Source organism: Somniosus microcephalus, unplaced genomic scaffold (assembly GCF_052327205.1).
Source record: "Somniosus microcephalus isolate GS21.2 unplaced genomic scaffold, FLI_Smic_1.0 scaffold137, whole genome shotgun sequence".
Taxonomy (NCBI): domain Eukaryota; kingdom Metazoa; phylum Chordata; class Chondrichthyes; order Squaliformes; family Somniosidae; genus Somniosus; species Somniosus microcephalus.
This window is the reverse complement of record NW_028225324.1, coordinates 264,109-286,117: the sequence shown is the minus strand read 5'-3', so window position 1 is coordinate 286,117 and position 22,009 is coordinate 264,109.

The window sequence follows — 22,009 nt, the reverse complement described above, 5'->3', positions numbered from 1 at the left end:
TGACATCACCTTCTCCTTCTCCTTCTTCTGCTTCTTCTGATTCACCCTCCAGACTTCACCTTCTCCTTCTCCTTCTTCTGCTTCTTCTGATTCACCCTCCAGACTTCACCTTCTCCTTCTACTTCTTCTGCTTCTTCTGATTCACCCTCCAGACTTCACCTTCTCCTTCTCCTTCATCTGCTTCTTCTGATTCACCCTCCAGTCGTCACCTTCTCCTTCTCCTTCTTCTGCTTCTTTTGATTCACCCTCCAGAATTCACCTTCTCCTTCTCCTTCTTCTGCTTCTTCTGATTCACCCTCCAGACTTCACCTTCTCCTTCTCCTTCTACTTCTTCTGATTCACCCTCCAGACTTCACCTTCTCCTTCTCCTTCATCTGCTTCTTCTGATTCACCCTCCAGACTTCACCTTCTCCTTCTCCTTCGTCTAATTCTTCTGATTCACCCTCCAGACTACACCTTCTCCTTCTCCTTCTTCTACTTCTTCTGATTCACCCTCCTGACTTCACCTTCTCCTTCTTCTACATCTTCTGATTCACCCTCCAGTCTTCACCTTCTCCTTCTCCTTCTTCTGCTTCTTCTGCTTCACCCTCCAGACTTCACCTTCTCCTTCTCTTTCTTCTGCTTCTTCTGATTCACCCTCCAGACTTCACCTTCTCCTTCTCCTTCTTCTGCTTCTTCTGATTCACCCTCCTGACTTCACCTTCTCCTTCTCCTTCTTCTACTTCTTCTGATTCACCATCCTGACTTCACCTTCTCCTTCTCCTTCTTCGACTTCTTCTGCTTCACCCTCCAGACTTCACCTTCTCCTTCTCCTTCTTCTACTTCTTCTGATTCACCCTCCAGACTTCACCTCCTCCTTCTCCTTCTTCTGCTTCTTCTGATTCACCCTCCAGACTTCACCTTCTCCTTCTCCTTATTCTGCTTCTTCTGATTCACCCTCCAGACTTCACCTTCTCCTTCTCCTTCTTCTGCTTCTTCGGATTCACCCTCCAGACTTCACCTTCTCCTTCTCCTTCTTCTGCTTCTTCTGATTCACCCTCCTGACTTCACCTTCTCCTTCTCCTTCTTCTACTTCTTCTGATTCACCCTCCAGACTTCATCTTCTCCTTCTCCTTCTTCTGCTTCATCTGATTCACCCTCCAGACTTCACCTTCTCCTTCTCCTTCTTCTGCTTCTTCTGATTCACCCTCCAGACTTCACCTTCTCCTTCTCCTTCTTCTACTTCTTCTGATTCACCCTCCAGACTTCACCTTCTCCTTCTCCTTCTTCTACTTCTTCTGATTCACCCTCCAGACTTCACCTTCTCCTTCTCCTTCTTCTGCTTCTTCTGACTCACCCTCCAGACTTCAACTTCTCCTTCTCCTTCTTCTGCTTCTTCTGATTCACCCTCCAGACTTCACCTTCTCCTTCTTCTGCTTCTTCTGATTCACCCTCCAGACCTCACCTTCTCCTTCTCCTTCTTCTACTTCTTCTGATTCACCCTCCAGACTTCATCTTCTCCTTCTCCTTCTTCTGCTTCTTCTGATTCACCCTCCAGACTTCACCTTCTCCTTCTCCTTCTTCTGCTTCTTCTGATTCACCCTCCAGACTTCACCTTCTCCTTCTCCTTCTTCTACTTCTTCTGATTCACCATCCAGACTTCATCTTCTCCTTCTCCTTCTTCTACTTCTTCTGATTCACCCTCCAGTCTTCACCTTCTCGTTTTCTTCTTCTGCTTCTTCTGCTTCACCCTCCAGACTTCACCTTCTCCTTCTCTTTCTTCTGCTTCTTCTGATTCACCCTCCAGACTTCACATTCTCCTTCTCCTTCTTCTGATTCTTCTGATTCACCCTCCAGACTTCACCTTCTCCTTCTCCTTCTTCTGCTTCTTCTGATTCACCCTCCTGACTTCACCTTCTCCTTCTCCTTCTTCTACTTCTTCTGATTCACCCTCCTGACTTCACCTTCCCCTTCTCCTTCTTCTCCTTCTTCTGCTTCACCCTCCAGACTTCACCTTCTCCTTCTCCTTCTTCTACTTCTTCTGATTCACCCTCCAGACTTCACCTTCTCCTTCTCCTTCTTCTGCTTCTTCTGATTCACCTCCAGACTTCACCTTCTCCTTCTCCTTATTCTGCTTCTTCTGATTCACCCTCCAGACTTCACCTTCTCCTTCTCCTTCTTCTGCTTCTTCTGATTCACCCTCCAGACTTCACCTTCTCCTTCTCCTTCTTCTGCTTCTTCTGATTCACCCTCCAGACTTCACCTTCTCCTTCTCCTTCTTCTACTTCTTCTGATTCACCCTCCTGACTTCACCTTCTCCTTCTCCTTCTTCTACTTCTTCTGATTCACCCTCCTGACTTCACCTTCTCCTTCTTCTACTTCTTCTGCTTCACCCTCCAGACTTCACCTTCTCCTTCTCCTTCTTCTGCTTCTTCTGATTCACCCTCCAGACTTCACCTTCTCCTTCTCCTTATTCTGCTTCTTCTGATTCACCCTCCAGACTTCTCCTTCTCCTTCTCCTTCTTCTGCATCTTCTGATTCACCCTCCAGACTTCACCTTCTCCTTCTCCTTCTTCTGCTTCTTCTGATTCACCCTCCAGACTTCACCTTCTCCTTCTCCTTCTTCTACTTCTTCTGATTCACCCTCCAGACTTCATCTTCTCCTTCTCCTTCTTCTGCTTCTTCTGATTCACCCTCCAGACTTCACCTTCTCCTTCTCCTTCTTCTGCTTCTTCTGATTCACCCTCCATACTTCATCTTCTCCTTCTCCTTCTTCTACTTCTTCTGATTCACCCTCCAGACTTCACCTTCTCCTTCTCCTTCTTCTACTTCTTCCGATTCACCCTCCAGACTTCACCTTCTCCTTCTCCTTCTTCTGCTTCTTCTGATTCACTCTCCAGACTTCACCTTCTCCTTCTCCTCCTTCTGCTTCTTCTGATTCACCCTCCAGACTTCTCCTTCTCCTTCTCCTTCTTCTGCTTCTTCTGATTCACCCTCCAGACTTCACCTTCTCCTTCTCCTTCTTCTGCTTCTTCTGATTCACCCTCCAGACTTCACCTTCTCCTTCTCCTTCTTCTACTTCTTCTGATTCACCCTCCAGACTTCATCTTCTCCTTCTCCTTCTTCTGCTTCTTCTGATTCACCCTCCAGACTTCACCATCTCCTTCTCCTTCTTCTGCTTCTTCTGATTCACCCTCCAGACTTCATCTTCTCCTTCTCCTTCTTCTACTTCTTCTGATTCACCCTCCAGACTTCACCTTCTCCTTCTCCTTCTTCTACTTCTTCCGATTCACCCTCCAGACTTCACCTTCTCCTTCTCCTTTTCTGCTTCTTCTGATTCACCCTCCAGACTTCACTTTCTCCTTCTCCTTCTTCTGCTTCTTCTGATTAACCCTCCAGACCTCACCTTCTCCTTCTCCTTCTTCTACTTCTTCTGATTCACCCTCCATACTTCATCTTCTCCTTCTCCTTCATCTGCTTCTTCTGATTCACCCTCCAGACTTCACCTTCTCCTTCTCCTTCTTCTGCTTCTTCTGATTCACCCTCCAGACTTCACCTTCTCCTTCTCCTTCTTCTCCTTCTTCTGATTCACCCTCCAGACTTCACCTTCTCCTTCTCCTTCTTCTACTTCTTCTGATTCACCCTCCAGTCTTCACCTTCTCCTTCTCCTTCGTCTACTTCTTCTCCTTCACCCTCCAGACTTCACCTTCTCCTTCTCTTTCTTCTGCTTCTTCTGATTCACCCTCCAGACTTCACCTTCTCCTTCTCCTTCTTCTGATTCTTCTGATTCACCCTCCAGACTTCACCTTCTCCTTCTCCTTCTTCTGCTTCTTCTGATTCACCCTCCTGACTTCACCTTCTCCTTCTCCTTCTTCTACTTCTTCTGATTCACCCTCCTGACTTCACCTTCTCCTTCTCCTTCTTCTGCTTCTTCTGCTTCACCCTCCAGACTTCACCTTCTCCTTCTCCTTCTTCTACTTCTTCTGATTCACCCTCCAGACTTCACCTTCTCCTTCTCCTTCTTCTGCTTCTTCTGATTCACCCTCCAGACTTCACCTTCTCCTTCTCCTTATTCTGCTTCTTCTGATTCACCCTCCAGACTTCTCCTTCTCCTTCTCCTTCTTCTGCTTCTTCTGATTCACCCTCCAGACTTCACCTTCTCCTTCTCCTTCTTCTGCTTCTTCTGATTCACCCTCCAGACTTCACCTTCTCCTTCTCCTTCTTCTACTTCTTCTGATTCACCCTCCAGACTTCATCTTCTCCTTCTCCTTCTTCTGCTTCTTCTGATTCACCCTCCAGACTTCACCTTCTCCTTCTCCTTCTTCTGCTTCTTCTGATTCACCCTCCAGACTTCACCTTCTCCTTCTCCTTCTTCTACTTCTTCTGATTCACCCTCCAGACTTCACCTTCTCCTTCTCCTTCTTCTACTTCTTCCGATTCACCCTCCAGACTTCACCTTCTCCTTCTCCTTCTTCTGCTTCTTCTGATTCACCCTCCAGACTTCACCTTCTCCTTCTCCTTCTTCTGCTTCTTCTGATTCACCCTCCAGACTTCACCTTCTCCTTCTCCTTCTTCTGCTTCTTCTGATTCACCCTTCAGACTTCACCTTCTCCTTCTCCTTCTTCTGCTTCTTCTGATTCACCCTCCAGACCTCACCTTCTCCTTCTCCTTCTTCTACTTCTGATTCACCCTCCAGACTTCATCTTCTCCTTCTCCTTCTTCTGCTTCTTCTGATTCACCCTCCAGACTTCACCTTCTCCTTCTCCTTCTTCTGCTTCTTCTGATTCACCCTCCAGTCTTCGCCTTCTCCTTCTCCTTCTTCTACTTCTTCTGATTCACCCTCCAGACTTCACCTTCTCCTTCTCCTTCTTCTACTTCTTCTGATTCACCCTCCAGTCTTCACCTTCTCCTTCTCCTTCTTCTGCTTCTTCTGATTCACACTCCAGGATTCACCTTCTCCTTCTCCTTCTTCTGCTTCTTCTGATTCACCCTCCTGACATCACCTTCTCCTTCTCCTTCTTCTGCTTCTTCTGATTCACCCTCCAGACTTCACCTTCTCCTTCTCCTTCTTCTGCTTCTTCTGATTCACCCTCCAGACTTCACCTTCTCCTTCTACTTCTTCTGCTTCTTCTGATTCACCCTCCAGACTTCACCTTCTCCTTCTCCTTCATCTGCTTCTTCTGATTCACCCTCCAGTCGTCACCTTCTCCTTCTCCTTCTTCTGCTTCTTTTGATTCACCCTCCAGAATTCACCTTCTCCTTCTCCTTCTTCTGCTTCTTCTGATTCACCCTCCAGACTTCACCTTCTCCTTCTCCTTCTACTTCTTCTGATTCACCCTCCAGACTTCACCTTCTCCTTCTCCTTCATCTGCTTCTTCTGATTCACCCTCCAGACTTCACCTTCTCCTTCTCCTTCGTCTACTTCTTCTGATTCACCCTCCAGACTACACCTCCTCCTTCTCCTTCTGCTACTTCTTCTGATTCACCCTCCTGACTTCACCTTCTCCTTCTTCTACATCTTCTGATTCACCCTCCAGTCTTCACCTTCTCCTTCTCCTTCTTCTGCTTCTTCTGCTTCACCCTCCAGACTTCACCTTCTCCTTCTCTTTCTTCTGCTTCTTCTGATTCACCCTCCAGACTTCACCTTCTCCTTCTCCTTCTTCTGCTTCTTCTGATTCACCCTCCTGACTTCACCTTCTCCTTCTCCTTCTTCTACTTCTTCTGATTCACCATCCTGACTTCACCTTCTCCTTCTCCTTCTTCGACTTCTTCTGCTTCACCCTCCAGACTTCACCTTCTCCTTCTCCTTCTTCTACTTCTTCTGATTCACCCTCCAGACTTCACCTCCTCCTTCTCCTTCTTCTGCTTCTTTTGATTCACCCTCCAGACTTCACCTTCTCCTTCTCCTTATTCTGCTTCTTCTGATTCACCCTCCAGACTTCACCTTCTCCTTCTCCTTCTTCTGCTTCTTCGGATTCACCCTCCAGACTTCACCTTCTCCTTCTCCTTCTTCTGCTTCTTCTGATTCACCCTCCTGACATCACCTTCTCCTTCTCCTTCTTCTACTTCTTCTGATTCACCCTCCAGACTTCATCTTCTCCTTCTCCTTCTTCTGCTTCATCTGATTCACCCTCCAGACTTCACCTTCTCCTTCTCCTTCTTCTGCTTCTTCTGATTCACCCTCCAGACTTCACCTTCTCCTTCTCCTTCTTCTGCTTCTTCTGATTCACCCTCCAGACTTCACCTTCTCCTTCTCCTTCTTCTGCTTCTTCTGATTCACCCTCCAGACTTCACCTTCTCCTTCTCCTTCTTCTGCTTCTTCTGACTCACCCTCCAGACTTCAACTTCTCCTTCTCCTTCTTCTGCTTCTTCTGATTCACCCTCCAGACTTCACCTTCTCCTTCTTCTGCTTCTTCTGATTCACCCTCCAGACCTCACCTTCTCCTTCTCCTTCTTCTACTTCTTCTGATTCACCCTCCAGACTTCATCTTCTCCTTCTCCTTCTTCTGCTTCTTCTGATTCACCCTCCAGACTTCACCTTCTCCTTCTCCTTCTTCTGCTTCTTCTGATTCACCCTCCAGACTTCACCTTCTCCTTCTCCTTCTTCTACTTCTTCTGATTCACCCTCCAGTCTTCACCTTCTCCTTCTCCTTCGTCTACTTCTTCTCCTTCACCCTCCAGACTTCACCTTCTCCTTCTCTTTCTTCTGCTTCTTCTGATTCACCCTCCAGACTTCACCTTCTCCTTCTCCTTATTCTGCTTCTTCTGATTCACCCTCCAGACTTCACCTTCTCCTTCTCCTTCTTCTGCTTCTTCGGATTCACCCTCCAGACTTCACCTTCTCCTTCTCCTTCTTCTGCTTCTTCTGATTCACCCTCCTGACATCACCTTCTCCTTCTCCTTCTTCTACTTCTTCTGATTCACCCTCCAGACTTCATCTTCTCCTTCTCCTTCTTCTGCTTCATCTGATTCACCCTCCAGACTTCACCTTCTCCTTCTCCTTCTTCTGCTTCTTCTGATTCACCCTCCAGACTTCACCTTCTCCTTCTCCTTCTTCTGCTTCTTCTGATTCACCCTCCAGACTTCACCTTCTCCTTCTCCTTCTTCTGCTTCTTCTGATTCACCCTCCAGACTTCACCTTCTCCTTCTCCTTCTTCTGCTTCTTCTGACTCACCCTCCAGACTTCAACTTCTCCTTCTCCTTCTTCTGCTTCTTCTGATTCACCCTCCAGACTTCACCTTCTCCTTCTTCTGCTTCTTCTGATTCACCCTCCAGACCTCACCTTCTCCTTCTCCTTCTTCTACTTCTTCTGATTCACCCTCCAGACTTCATCTTCTCCTTCTCCTTCTTCTGCTTCTTCTGATTCACCCTCCAGACTTCACCTTCTCCTTCTCCTTCTTCTGCTTCTTCTGATTCACCCTCCAGACTTCACCTTCTCCTTCTCCTTCTTCTACTTCTTCTGATTCACCCTCCAGTCTTCACCTTCTCCTTCTCCTTCGTCTACTTCTTCTCCTTCACCCTCCAGACTTCACCTTCTCCTTCTCTTTCTTCTGCTTCTTCTGATTCACCCTCCAGACTTCACCTTCTCCTTCTCCTTCTTCTGATTCTTCTGATTCACCCTCCAGACTTCACCTTCTCCTTCTCCTTCTTCTGCTTCTTCTGATTCACCCTCCTGACTTCACCTTCTCCTTCTCCTTCTTCTACTTCTTCTGATTCACCCTCCTGACTTCACCTTCTCCTTCTCCTTCTTCTGCTTCTTCTGCTTCACCCTCCAGACTTCACCTTCTCCTTCTCCTTCTTCTACTTCTTCTGATTCACCCTCCAGACTTCACCTTCTCCTTCTCCTTCTTCTGCTTCTTCTGATTCACCCTCCAGACTTCACCTTCTCCTTCTCCTTATTCTGCTTCTTCTGATTCACCCTCCAGACTTCTCCTTCTCCTTCTCCTTCTTCTGCTTCTTCTGATTCACCCTCCAGACTTCACCTTCTCCTTCTCCTTCTTCTGCTTCTTCTGATTCACCCTCCAGACTTCACCTTCTCCTTCTCCTTCTTCTACTTCTTCTGATTCACCCTCCAGACTTCATCTTCTCCTTCTCCTTCTTCTGCTTCTTCTGATTCACCCTCCAGACTTCACCTTCTCCTTCTCCTTCTTCTGCTTCTTCTGATTCACCCTCCAGACTTCACCTTCTCCTTCTCCTTCTTCTACTTCTTCTGATTCACCCTCCAGACTTCACCTTCTCCTTCTCCTTCTTCTACTTCTTCCGATTCACCCTCCAGACTTCACCTTCTCCTTCTCCTTCTTCTGCTTCTTCTGATTCACCCTCCAGACTTCACCTTCTCCTTCTCCTTCTTCTGCTTCTTCTGATTCACCCTCCAGACTTCACCTTCTCCTTCTCCTTCTTCTGCTTCTTCTGATTCACCCTTCAGACTTCACCTTCTCCTTCTCCTTCTTCTGCTTCTTCTGATTCACCCTCCAGACCTCACCTTCTCCTTCTCCTTCTTCTACTTCTGATTCACCCTCCAGACTTCATCTTCTCCTTCTCCTTCTTCTGCTTCTTCTGATTCACCCTCCAGACTTCACCTTCTCCTTCTCCTTCTTCTGCTTCTTCTGATTCACCCTCCAGTCTTCGCCTTCTCCTTCTCCTTCTTCTACTTCTTCTGATTCACCCTCCAGACTTCACCTTCTCCTTCTCCTTCTTCTACTTCTTCTGATTCACCCTCCAGTCTTCACCTTCTCCTTCTCCTTCTTCTGCTTCTTCTGATTCACACTCCAGGATTCACCTTCTCCTTCTCCTTCTTCTGCTTCTTCTGATTCACCCTCCTGACATCACCTTCTCCTTCTCCTTCTTCTGCTTCTTCTGATTCACCCTCCAGACTTCACCTTCTCCTTCTCCTTCTTCTGCTTCTTCTGATTCACCCTCCAGACTTCACCTTCTCCTTCTACTTCTTCTGCTTCTTCTGATTCACCCTCCAGACTTCACCTTCTCCTTCTCCTTCATCTGCTTCTTCTGATTCACCCTCCAGTCGTCACCTTCTCCTTCTCCTTCTTCTGCTTCTTTTGATTCACCCTCCAGAATTCACCTTCTCCTTCTCCTTCTTCTGCTTCTTCTGATTCACCCTCCAGACTTCACCTTCTCCTTCTCCTTCTACTTCTTCTGATTCACCCTCCAGACTTCACCTTCTCCTTCTCCTTCATCTGCTTCTTCTGATTCACCCTCCAGACTTCACCTTCTCCTTCTCCTTCGTCTACTTCTTCTGATTCACCCTCCAGACTACACCTCCTCCTTCTCCTTCTGCTACTTCTTCTGATTCACCCTCCTGACTTCACCTTCTCCTTCTTCTACATCTTCTGATTCACCCTCCAGTCTTCACCTTCTCCTTCTCCTTCTTCTGCTTCTTCTGCTTCACCCTCCAGACTTCACCTTCTCCTTCTCTTTCTTCTGCTTCTTCTGATTCACCCTCCAGACTTCACCTTCTCCTTCTCCTTCTTCTGCTTCTTCTGATTCACCCTCCTGACTTCACCTTCTCCTTCTCCTTCTTCTACTTCTTCTGATTCACCATCCTGACTTCACCTTCTCCTTCTCCTTCTTCGACTTCTTCTGCTTCACCCTCCAGACTTCACCTTCTCCTTCTCCTTCTTCTACTTCTTCTGATTCACCCTCCAGACTTCACCTCCTCCTTCTCCTTCTTCTGCTTCTTTTGATTCACCCTCCAGACTTCACCTTCTCCTTCTCCTTATTCTGCTTCTTCTGATTCACCCTCCAGACTTCACCTTCTCCTTCTCCTTCTTCTGCTTCTTCGGATTCACCCTCCAGACTTCACCTTCTCCTTCTCCTTCTTCTGCTTCTTCTGATTCACCCTCCTGACATCACCTTCTCCTTCTCCTTCTTCTACTTCTTCTGATTCACCCTCCAGACTTCATCTTCTCCTTCTCCTTCTTCTGCTTCATCTGATTCACCCTCCAGACTTCACCTTCTCCTTCTCCTTCTTCTGCTTCTTCTGATTCACCCTCCAGACTTCACCTTCTCCTTCTCCTTCTTCTGCTTCTTCTGATTCACCCTCCAGACTTCACCTTCTCCTTCTCCTTCTTCTGCTTCTTCTGATTCACCCTCCAGACTTCACCTTCTCCTTCTCCTTCTTCTGCTTCTTCTGACTCACCCTCCAGACTTCAACTTCTCCTTCTCCTTCTTCTGCTTCTTCTGATTCACCCTCCAGACTTCACCTTCTCCTTCTTCTGCTTCTTCTGATTCACCCTCCAGACCTCACCTTCTCCTTCTCCTTCTTCTACTTCTTCTGATTCACCCTCCAGACTTCATCTTCTCCTTCTCCTTCTTCTGCTTCTTCTGATTCACCCTCCAGACTTCACCTTCTCCTTCTCCTTCTTCTGCTTCTTCTGATTCACCCTCCAGACTTCACCTTCTCCTTCTCCTTCTTCTACTTCTTCTGATTCACCATCCAGACTTCATCTTCTCCTTCTCCTTCTTCTACTTCTTCTGATTCACCCTCCAGTCTTCACCTTCTCGTTTTCTTCTTCTGCTTCTTCTGCTTCACCCTCCAGACTTCACCTTCTCCTTCTCTTTCTTCTGCTTCTTCTGATTCACCCTCCAGACTTCACATTCTCCTTCTCCTTCTTCTGATTCTTCTGATTCACCCTCCAGACTTCACCTTCTCCTTCTCCTTCTTCTGCTTCTTCTGATTCACCCTCCTGACTTCACCTTCTCCTTCTCCTTCTTCTACTTCTTCTGATTCACCCTCCTGACTTCACCTTCTCCTTCTCCTTCTTCTCCTTCTTCTGCTTCACCCTCCAGACTTCACCTTCTCCTTCTCCTTCTTCTACTTCTTCTGATTCACCCTCCAGACTTCACCTTCTCCTTCTCCTTCTTCTGCTTCTTCTGATTCACCTCCAGACTTCACCTTCTCCTTCTCCTTATTCTGCTTCTTCTGATTCACCCTCCAGACTTCACCTTCTCCTTCTCCTTCTTCTGCTTCTTCTGATTCACCCTCCAGACTTCACCTTCTCCTTCTCCTTCTTCTGCTTCTTCTGATTCACCCTCCAGACTTCACCTTCTCCTTCTCCTTCTTCTACTTCTTCTGATTCACCCTCCTGACTTCACCTTCTCCTTCTCCTTCTTCTACTTTTTCTGATTCACCCTCCTGACTTCACCTTCTCCTTCTTCTACTTCTTCTGCTTCACCCTCCAGACTTCACCTTCTCCTTCTCCTTCTTCTGCTTCTTCTGATTCACCCTCCAGACTTCACCTTCTCCTTCTCCTTATTCTGCTTCTTCTGATTCACCCTCCAGACTTCTCCTTCTCCTTCTCCTTCTTCTGCATCTTCTGATTCACCCTCCAGACTTCACCTTCTCCTTCTCCTTCTTCTGCTTCTTCTGATTCACCCTCCAGACTTCACCTTCTCCTTCTCCTTCTTCTACTTCTTCTGATTCACCCTCCAGACTTCATCTTCTCCTTCTCCTTCTTCTGCTTCTTCTGATTCACCCTCCAGACTTCACCTTCTCCTTCTCCTTCTTCTGCTTCTTCTGATTCACCCTCCATACTTCATCTTCTCCTTCTCCTTCTTCTACTTCTTCTGATTCACCCTCCAGACTTCACCTTCTCCTTCTCCTTCTTCTACTTCTTCCGATTCACCCTCCAGACTTCACCTTCTCCTTCTCCTTCTTCTGCTTCTTCTGATTCACTCTCCAGACTTCACCTTCTCCTTCTCCTCCTTCTGCTTCTTCTGATTCACCCTCCAGACTTCTCCTTCTCCTTCTCCTTCTTCTGCTTCTTCTGATTCACCCTCCAGACTTCACCTTCTCCTTCTCCTTCTTCTGCTTCTTCTGATTCACCCTCCAGACTTCACCTTCTCCTTCTCCTTCTTCTACTTCTTCTGATTCACCCTCCAGACTTCATCTTCTCCTTCTCCTTCTTCTGCTTCTTCTGATTCACCCTCCAGACTTCACCATCTCCTTCTCCTTCTTCTGCTTCTTCTGATTCACCATCCAGACTTCATCTTCTCCTTCTCCTTCTTCTACTTCTTCTGATTCACCCTCCAGACTTCACCTTCTCCTTCTCCTTCTTCTACTTCTTCCGATTCACCCTCCAGACTTCACCTTCTCCTTCTCCTTTTCTGCTTCTTCTGATTCACCCTCCAGACTTCACTTTCTCCTTCTCCTTCTTCTGCTTCTTCTGATTAACCCTCCAGACCTCACCTTCTCCTTCTCCTTCTTCTACTTCTTCTGATTCACCCTCCATACTTCATCTTCTCCTTCTCCTTCATCTGCTTCTTCTGATTCACCCTCCAGACTTCACCTTCTCCTTCTCCTTCTTCTGCTTCTTCTGATTCACCCTCCAGACTTCACCTTCTCCTTCTCCTTCTTCTCCTTCTTCTGATTCACCCTCCAGACTTCACCTTCTCCTTCTCCTTCTTCTACTTCTTCTGATTCACCCTCCAGTCTTCAACTTCTCCTTCTCCTTCGTCTACTTCTTCTCCTTCACCCTCCAGACTTCACCTTCTCCTTCTCTTTCTTCTGCTTCTTCTGATTCACCCTCCAGACTTCACCTTCTCCTTCTCCTTCTTCTGATTCTTCTGATTCACCCTCCAGACTTCACCTTCTCCTTCTCCTTCTTCTGCTTCTTCTGATTCACCCTCCTGACTTCACCTTCTCCTTCTCCTTCTTCTACTTCTTCTGATTCACCCTCCTGACTTCACCTTCTCCTTCTCCTTCTTCTGCTTCTTCTGCTTCACCCTCCAGACTTCACCTTCTCCTTCTCCTTCTTCTACTTCTTCTGATTCACCCTCCAGACTTCACCTTCTCCTTCTCCTTCTTCTGCTTCTTCTGATTCACCCTCCAGACTTCACCTTCTCCTTCTCCTTATTCTGCTTCTTCTGATTCACCCTCCAGACTTCTCCTTCTCCTTCTCCTTCTTCTGCTTCTTCTGATTCACCCTCCAGACTTCACCTTCTCCTTCTCCTTCTTCTGCTTCTTCTGATTCACCCTCCAGACTTCACCTTCTCCTTCTCCTTCTTCTACTTCTTCTGATTCACCCTCCAGACTTCATCTTCTCCTTCTCCTTCTTCTGCTTCTTCTGATTCACCCTCCAGACTTCACCTTCTCCTTCTCCTTCTTCTGCTTCTTCTGATTCACCCTCCAGACTTCACCTTCTCCTTCTCCTTCTTCTACTTCTTCTGATTCACCCTCCAGACTTCACCTTCTCCTTCTCCTTCTTCTACTTCTTCCGATTCACCCTCCAGACTTCACCTTCTCCTTCTCCTTCTTCTGCTTCTTCTGATTCACCCTCCAGACTTCACCTTCTCCTTCTCCTTCTTCTGCTTCTTCTGATTCACCCTCCAGACTTCACCTTCTCCTTCTCCTTCTTCTGCTTCTTCTGATTCACCCTTCAGACTTCACCTTCTCCTTCTCCTTCTTCTGCTTCTTCTGATTCACCCTCCAGACCTCACCTTCTCCTTCTCCTTCTTCTACTTCTGATTCACCCTCCAGACTTCATCTTCTCCTTCTCCTTCTTCTGCTTCTTCTGATTCACCCTCCAGACTTCACCTTCTCCTTCTCCTTCTTCTGCTTCTTCTGATTCACCCTCCAGTCTTCGCCTTCTCCTTCTCCTTCTTCTACTTCTTCTGATTCACCCTCCAGACTTCACCTTCTCCTTCTCCTTCTTCTACTTCTTCTGATTCACCCTCCAGTCTTCACCTTCTCCTTCTCCTTCTTCTGCTTCTTCTGATTCACACTCCAGGATTCACCTTCTCCTTCTCCTTCTTCTGCTTCTTCTGATTCACCCTCCTGACATCACCTTCTCCTTCTCCTTCTTCTGCTTCTTCTGATTCACCCTCCAGACTTCACCTTCTCCTTCTCCTTCTTCTGCTTCTTCTGATTCACCCTCCAGACTTCACCTTCTCCTTCTACTTCTTCTGCTTCTTCTGATTCACCCTCCAGACTTCACCTTCTCCTTCTCCTTCATCTGCTTCTTCTGATTCACCCTCCAGTCGTCACCTTCTCCTTCTCCTTCTTCTGCTTCTTTTGATTCACCCTCCAGAATTCACCTTCTCCTTCTCCTTCTTCTGCTTCTTCTGATTCACCCTCCAGACTTCACCTTCTCCTTCTCCTTCTACTTCTTCTGATTCACCCTCCAGACTTCACCTTCTCCTTCTCCTTCATCTGCTTCTTCTGATTCACCCTCCAGACTTCACCTTCTCCTTCTCCTTCGTCTACTTCTTCTGATTCACCCTCCAGACTACACCTCCTCCTTCTCCTTCTGCTACTTCTTCTGATTCACCCTCCTGACTTCACCTTCTCCTTCTTCTACATCTTCTGATTCACCCTCCAGTCTTCACCTTCTCCTTCTCCTTCTTCTGCTTCTTCTGCTTCACCCTCCAGACTTCACCTTCTCCTTCTCTTTCTTCTGCTTCTTCTGATTCACCCTCCAGACTTCACCTTCTCCTTCTCCTTCTTCTGCTTCTTCTGATTCACCCTCCTGACTTCACCTTCTCCTTCTCCTTCTTCTACTTCTTCTGATTCACCATCCTGACTTCACCTTCTCCTTCTCCTTCTTCGACTTCTTCTGCTTCACCCTCCAGACTTCACCTTCTCCTTCTCCTTCTTCTACTTCTTCTGATTCACCCTCCAGACTTCACCTCCTCCTTCTCCTTCTTCTGCTTCTTTTGATTCACCCTCCAGACTTCACCTTCTCCTTCTCCTTATTCTGCTTCTTCTGATTCACCCTCCAGACTTCACCTTCTCCTTCTCCTTCTTCTGCTTCTTCGGATTCACCCTCCAGACTTCACCTTCTCCTTCTCCTTCTTCTGCTTCTTCTGATTCACCCTCCTGACATCACCTTCTCCTTCTCCTTCTTCTACTTCTTCTGATTCACCCTCCAGACTTCATCTTCTCCTTCTCCTTCTTCTGCTTCATCTGATTCACCCTCCAGACTTCACCTTCTCCTTCTCCTTCTTCTGCTTCTTCTGATTCACCCTCCAGACTTCACCTTCTCCTTCTCCTTCTTCTACTTCTTCTGATTCACCCTCCAGACTTCACCTTCTCCTTCTCCTTCTTCTACTTCTTCTGATTCACCCTCCAGACTTCACCTTCTCCTTCTCCTTCTTCTGCTTCTTCTGACTCACCCTCCAGACTTCAACTTCTCCTTCTCCTTCTTCTGCTTCTTCTGATTCACCCTCCAGACTTCACCTTCTCCTTCTTCTGCTTCTTCTGATTCACCCTCCAGACCTCACCTTCTCCTTCTCCTTCTTCTACTTCTTCTGATTCACCCTCCAGACTTCATCTTCTCCTTCTCCTTCTTCTGCTTCTTCTGATTCACCCTCCAGACTTCACCTTCTCCTTCTCCTTCTTCTGCTTCTTCTGATTCACCCTCCAGACTTCACCTTCTCCTTCTCCTTCTTCTACTTCTTCTGATTCACCTTCCAGACTTCATCTTCTCCTTCTCCTTCTTCTACTTCTTCTGATTCACCCTCCAGTCTTCACCTTCTCGTTTTCTTCTTCTGCTTCTTCTGCTTCACCCTCCAGACTTCACCTTCTCCTTCTCTTTCTTCTGCTTCTTCTGATTCACCCTCCAGACTTCACATTCTCCTTCTCCTTCTTCTGATTCTTCTGATTCACCCTCCAGACTTCACCTTCTCCTTCTCCTTCTTCTGCTTCTTCTGATTCACCCTCCTGACTTCACCTTCTCCTTCTCCATCTTCTCCTTCTTCTGCTTCACCCTCCAGACTTCACCTTCTCCTTCTCCTTCTTCTACTTCTTCTGATTCACCCTCCAGACTTCACCTTCTCCTTCTCCTTCTTCTGCTTCTTCTGATTCACCTCCAGACTTCACCTTCTCCTTCTCCTTATTCTGCTTCTTCTGATTCACCCTCCAGACTTCACCTTCTCCTTCTCCTTCTTCTGCTTCTTCTGATTCACCCTCCAGACTTCACCTTCTCCTTCTCCTTCTTCTGCTTCTTCTGATTCACCCTCCAGACTTCACCTTCTCCTTCTCCTTCTTCTACTTCTTCTGATTCACCCTCCAGGCTTCATCTTCTCCTTCTCCTTCTTCTGCTTCTTCTGATTCACCCTCCAGACTTCACCTTCTCCTTCTCCTTCTTCTGCTTCTTCTGATTCACCCTCCAGACTTCACCTTCTCCTTCTCCTTCTTCTACTTCTTCTGATTCACACTCCAGACTTCACCTTCTCCTTCTCCTTCTTCTACTTCTTCTGATTCACCCTCCAGACTTCACCTTCTCCTTCTCCTTCTTCTGCTTCTTCTGATTCACCCTCCAGACTTCACCTTCTCCTTCTCCTTCTTCTGCTTCTTCTGATTCACCCTCCAGACTTCACCATCCCCTTCTCCTTCTTCTGCTTCTTCTGGTTCACCCTCCAGACCTCACCTTCTCCTTCTCCTTCTTCTTCTTCTTCTGATTCACCCTCCAGACTTCACCTTCTCCTTCTCCTTCTTCTGCTTCTTCTGATTCACACTCCAGACTTCACCTTCTCCTTCTCCTTATTCTGCTTCTTCTGATTCACCCTCCAGACTTCTCCTTCTCCTTCTCCTTCTTCTGCTTCTTCTGATTCACCCTCCAGACTTCACCTTCTCCTTCTCCTTCTTCTACTTCTTCTGATTCACCCTCCAGGCTTCATCTTCTCCTTCTCCTTCTTCTGCTTCTTCTGATTCACCCTCCAGACTTCACCTTCTCCTTCTCCTTCTTCTGCTTCTTCTGATTCACCCTCCAGACTTCACCTTCTCCTTCTCCTTCTTCTACTTCTTCTGATTCACACTCCAGACTTCACCTTCTCCTTCTCCTTCTTCTACTTCTTCTGATTCACCCTCCAGACTTCACCTTCTCCTTCTCCTTCTTCTGCTTCTTCTGATTCACCCTCCAGTCTTCACCTTCTCCTTCTCCTTCTTCTGCTTCTTCTGATTCACACTCCAGGATTCACCTTCTCCTTCTCCTTCTTCTGCTTCTTCTGATTCACCCTCCTGACATCACCTTCTCCTTCTCCTTCTTCTGCTTCTTCTGATTCACCCTCCAGACTTCACCTTCTCCTTCTCCTTCTTCTGCTTCTTCTGATTCACCCTCCAGACTTCACCTTCTCCTTCTACTTCTTCTGCTTCTTCTGATTCACCCTCCAGACTTCACCTTCTCCTTCTCCTTCATCTGCTTCTTCTGATTCACCCTCCAGTCGTCACCTTCTCCTTCTCCTTCTTCTGCTTCTTTTGATTCACCCTCCAGAATTCACCTTCTCCTTCTCCTTCTTCTGCTTCTTCTGATTCACCCTCCAGACTTCACCTTCTCCTTCTCCTTCTACTTCTTCTGATTCACCCTCCAGACTTCACCTTCTCCTTCTCCTTCATCTGCTTCTTCTGATTCACCCTCCAGACTTCACCTTCTCCTTCTCCTTCGTCTACTTCTTCTGATTCACCCTCCAGACTACACCTCCTCCTTCTCCTTCTGCTACTTCTTCTGATTCACCCTCCTGACTTCACCTTCTCCTTCTTCTACATCTTCTGATTCACCCTCCAGTCTTCACCTTCTCCTTCTCCTTCTTCTGCTTCTTCTGCTTCACCCTCCAGACTTCACCTTCTCCTTCTCTTTCTTCTGCTTCTTCTGATTCACCCTCCAGACTTCACCTTCTCCTTCTCCTTCTTCTGCTTCTTCTGATTCACCCTCCTGACTTCACCTTCTCCTTCTCCTTCTTCTACTTCTTCTGATTCACCATCCTGACTTCACCTTCTCCTTCTCCTTCTTCGACTTCTTCTGCTTCACCCTCCAGACTTCACCTTCTCCTTCTCCTTCTTCTACTTCTTCTGATTCACCCTCCAGACTTCACCTCCTCCTTCTCCTTCTTCTGCTTCTTTTGATTCACCCTCCAGACTTCACCTTCTCCTTCTCCTTATTCTGCTTCTTCTGATTCACCCTCCAGACTTCACCTTCTCCTTCTCCTTCTTCTGCTTCTTCGGATTCACCCTCCAGACTTCACCTTCTCCTTCTCCTTCTTCTGCTTCTTCTGATTCACCCTCCTGACATCACCTTCTCCTTCTCCTTCTTCTACTTCTTCTGATTCACCCTCCAGACTTCATCTTCTCCTTCTCCTTCTTCTGCTTCATCTGATTCACCCTCCAGACTTCACCTTCTCCTTCTCCTTCTTCTGCTTCTTCTGATTCACCCTCCAGACTTCACCTTCTCCTTCTCCTTCTTCTACTTCTTCTGATTCACCCTTCAGACTTCACCTTCTCCTTCTCCTTCTTCTGCTTCTTCTGATTCACCCTCCAGACCTCACCTTCTCCTTCTCCTTCTTCTACTTCTGATTCACCCTCCAGACTTCATCTTCTCCTTCTCCTTCTTCTGCTTCTTCTGATTCACCCTCCAGACTTCACCTTCTCCTTCTCCTTCTTCTGCTTCTTCTGATTCACCCTCCAGTCTTCGCCTTCTCCTTCTCCTTCTTCTACTTCTTCTGATTCACCCTCCAGACTTCACCTTCTCCTTCTCCTTCTTCTACTTCTTCTGATTCACCCTCCAGTCTTCACCTTCTCCTTCTCCTTCTTCTGCTTCTTCTGATTCACACTCCAGGATTCACCTTCTCCTTCTCCTTCTTCTGCTTCTTCTGATTCACCCTCCTGACATCACCTTCTCCTTCTCCTTCTTCTGCTTCTTCTGATTCACCCTCCAGACTTCACCTTCTCCTTCTCCTTCTTCTGCTTCTTCTGATTCACCCTCCAGACTTCACCTTCTCCTTCTACTTCTTCTGCTTCTTCTGATTCACCCTCCAGACTTCACCTTCTCCTTCTCCTTCATCTGCTTCTTCTGATTCACCCTCCAGTCGTCACCTTCTCCTTCTCCTTCTTCTGCTTCTTTTGATTCACCCTCCAGAATTCACCTTCTCCTTCTCCTTCTTCTGCTTCTTCTGATTCACCCTCCAGACTTCACCTTCTCCTTCTCCTTCTACTTCTTCTGATTCACCCTCCAGACTTCACCTTCTCCTTCTCCTTCATCTGCTTCTTCTGATTCACCCTCCAGACTTCACCTTCTCCTTCTCCTTCGTCTACTTCTTCTGATTCACCCTCCAGACTACACCTCCTCCTTCTCCTTCTGCTACTTCTTCTGATTCACCCTCCTGACTTCACCTTCTCCTTCTTCTACATCTTCTGATTCACCCTCCAGTCTTCACCTTCTCCTTCTCCTTCTTCTGCTTCTTCTGCTTCACCCTCCAGACTTCACCTTCTCCTTCTCTTTCTTCTGCTTCTTCTGATTCACCCTCCAGACTTCACCTTCTCCTTCTCCTTCTTCTGCTTCTTCTGATTCACCCTCCTGACTTCACCTTCTCCTTCTCCTTCTTCTACTTCTTCTGATTCACCATCCTGACTTCACCTTCTCCTTCTCCTTCTTCGACTTCTTCTGCTTCACCCTCCAGACTTCACCTTCTCCTTCTCCTTCTTCTACTTCTTCTGATTCACCCTCCAGACTTCACCTCCTCCTTCTCCTTCTTCTGCTTCTTTTGATTCACCCTCCAGACTTCACCTTCTCCTTCTCCTTATTCTGCTTCTTCTGATTCACCCTCCAGACTTCACCTTCTCCTTCTCCTTCTTCTGCTTCTTCGGATTCACCCTCCAGACTTCACCTTCTCCTTCTCCTTCTTCTGCTTCTTCTGATTCACCCTCCTGACATCACCTTCTCCTTCTCCTTCTTCTACTTCTTCTGATTCACCCTCCAGACTTCATCTTCTCCTTCTCCTTCTTCTGCTTCATCTGATTCACCCTCCAGACTTCACCTTCTCCTTCTCCTTCTTCTGCTTCTTCTGATTCACCCTCCAGACTTCACCTTCTCCTTCTCCTTCTTCTACTTCTTCTGATTCACCCTCCAGACTTCACCTTCTCCTTCTCCTTCTTCTACTTCTTCTGATTCACCCTCCAGACTTCACCTTCTCCTTCTCCTTCTTCTGCTTCTTCTGACTCACCCTCCAGACTTCAACTTCTCCTTCTCCTTCTTCTGCTTCTTCTGATTCACCCTCCAGACTTCACCTTCTCCTTCTTCTGCTTCTTCTGATTCACCCTCCAGACCTCACCTTCTCCTTCTCCTTCTTCTACTTCTTCTGATTCACCCTCCAGACTTCATCTTCTCCTTCTCCTTCTTCTGCTTCTTCTGATTCACCCTCCAGACTTCACCTTCTCCTTCTCCTTCTTCTGCTTCTTCTGATTCACCCTCCAGACTTCACCTTCTCCTTCTCCTTCTTCTACTTCTTCTGATTCACCTTCCAGACTTCATCTTCTCCTTCTCCTTCTTCTACTTCTTCTGATTCACCCTCCAGTCTTCACCTTCTCGTTTTCTTCTTCTGCTTCTTCTGCTTCACCCTCCAGACTTCACCTTCTCCTTCTCTTTCTTCTGCTTCTTCTGATTCACCCTCCAGACTTCACATTCTCCTTCTCCTTCTTCTGATTCTTCTGATTCACCCTCCAGACTTCACCTTCTCCTTCTCCTTCTTCTGCTTCTTCTGATTCACCCTCCTGACTTCACCTTCTCCTTCTCCATCTTCTCCTTCTTCTGCTTCACCCTCCAGACTTCACCTTCTCCTTCTCCTTCTTCTACTTCTTCTGATTCACCCTCCAGACTTCACCTTCTCCTTCTCCTTCTTCTGCTTCTTCTGATTCACCTCCAGACTTCACCTTCTCCTTCTCCTTATTCTGCTTCTTCTGATTCACCCTCCAGACTTCACCTTCTCCTTCTCCTTCTTCTGCTTCTTCTGATTCACCCTCCAGACTTCACCTTCTCCTTCTCCTTCTTCTGCTTCTTCTGATTCACCCTCCAGACTTCACCTTCTCCTTCTCCTTCTTCTACTTCTTCTGATTCACCCTCCAGGCTTCATCTTCTCCTTCTCCTTCTTCTGCTTCTTCTGATTCACCCTCCAGACTTCACCTTCTCCTTCTCCTTCTTCTGCTTCTTCTGATTCACCCTCCAGACTTCACCTTCTCCTTCTCCTTCTTCTACTTCTTCTGATTCACACTCCAGACTTCACCTTCTCCTTCTCCTTCTTCTACTTCTTCTGATTCACCCTCCAGACTTCACCTTCTCCTTCTCCTTCTTCTGCTTCTTCTGATTCACCCTCCAGACTTCACCTTCTCCTTCTCCTTCTTCTGCTTCTTCTGATTCACCCTCCAGACTTCACCATCCCCTTCTCCTTCTTCTGCTTCTTCTGGTTCACCCTCCAGACCTCACCTTCTCCTTCTCCTTCTTCTTCTTCTTCTGATTCACCCTCCAGACTTCACCTTCTCCTTCTCCTTCTTCTGCTTCTTCTGATTCACACTCCAGACTTCACCTTCTCCTTCTCCTTATTCTGCTTCTTCTGATTCACCCTCCAGACTTCTCCTTCTCCTTCTCCTTCTTCTGCTTCTTCTGATTCACCCTCCAGACTTCACCTTCTCCTTCTCCTTCTTCTACTTCTTCTGATTCACCCTCCAGGCTTCATCTTCTCCTTCTCCTTCTTCTGCTTCTTCTGATTCACCCTCCAGACTTCACCTTCTCCTTCTCCTTCTTCTGCTTCTTCTGATTCACCCTCCAGACTTCACCTTCTCCTTCTCCTTCTTCTACTTCTTCTGATTCACACTCCAGACTTCACCTTCTCCTTCTCCTTCTTCTACTTCTTCTGATTCACCCTCCAGACTTCACCTTCTCCTTCTCCTTCTTCTGCTTCTTCTGATTCACCCTCCAGTCTTCACCTTCTCCTTCTCCTTCTTCTGCTTCTTCTGATTCACACTCCAGGATTCACCTTCTCCTTCTCCTTCTTCTGCTTCTTCTGATTCACCCTCCTGACATCACCTTCTCCTTCTCCTTCTTCTGCTTCTTCTGATTCACCCTCCAGACTTCACCTTCTCCTTCTCCTTCTTCTGCTTCTTCTGATTCACCCTCCAGACTTCACCTTCTCCTTCTACTTCTTCTGCTTCTTCTGATTCACCCTCCAGACTTCACCTTCTCCTTCTCCTTCATCTGCTTCTTCTGATTCACCCTCCAGTCGTCACCTTCTCCTTCTCCTTCTTCTGCTT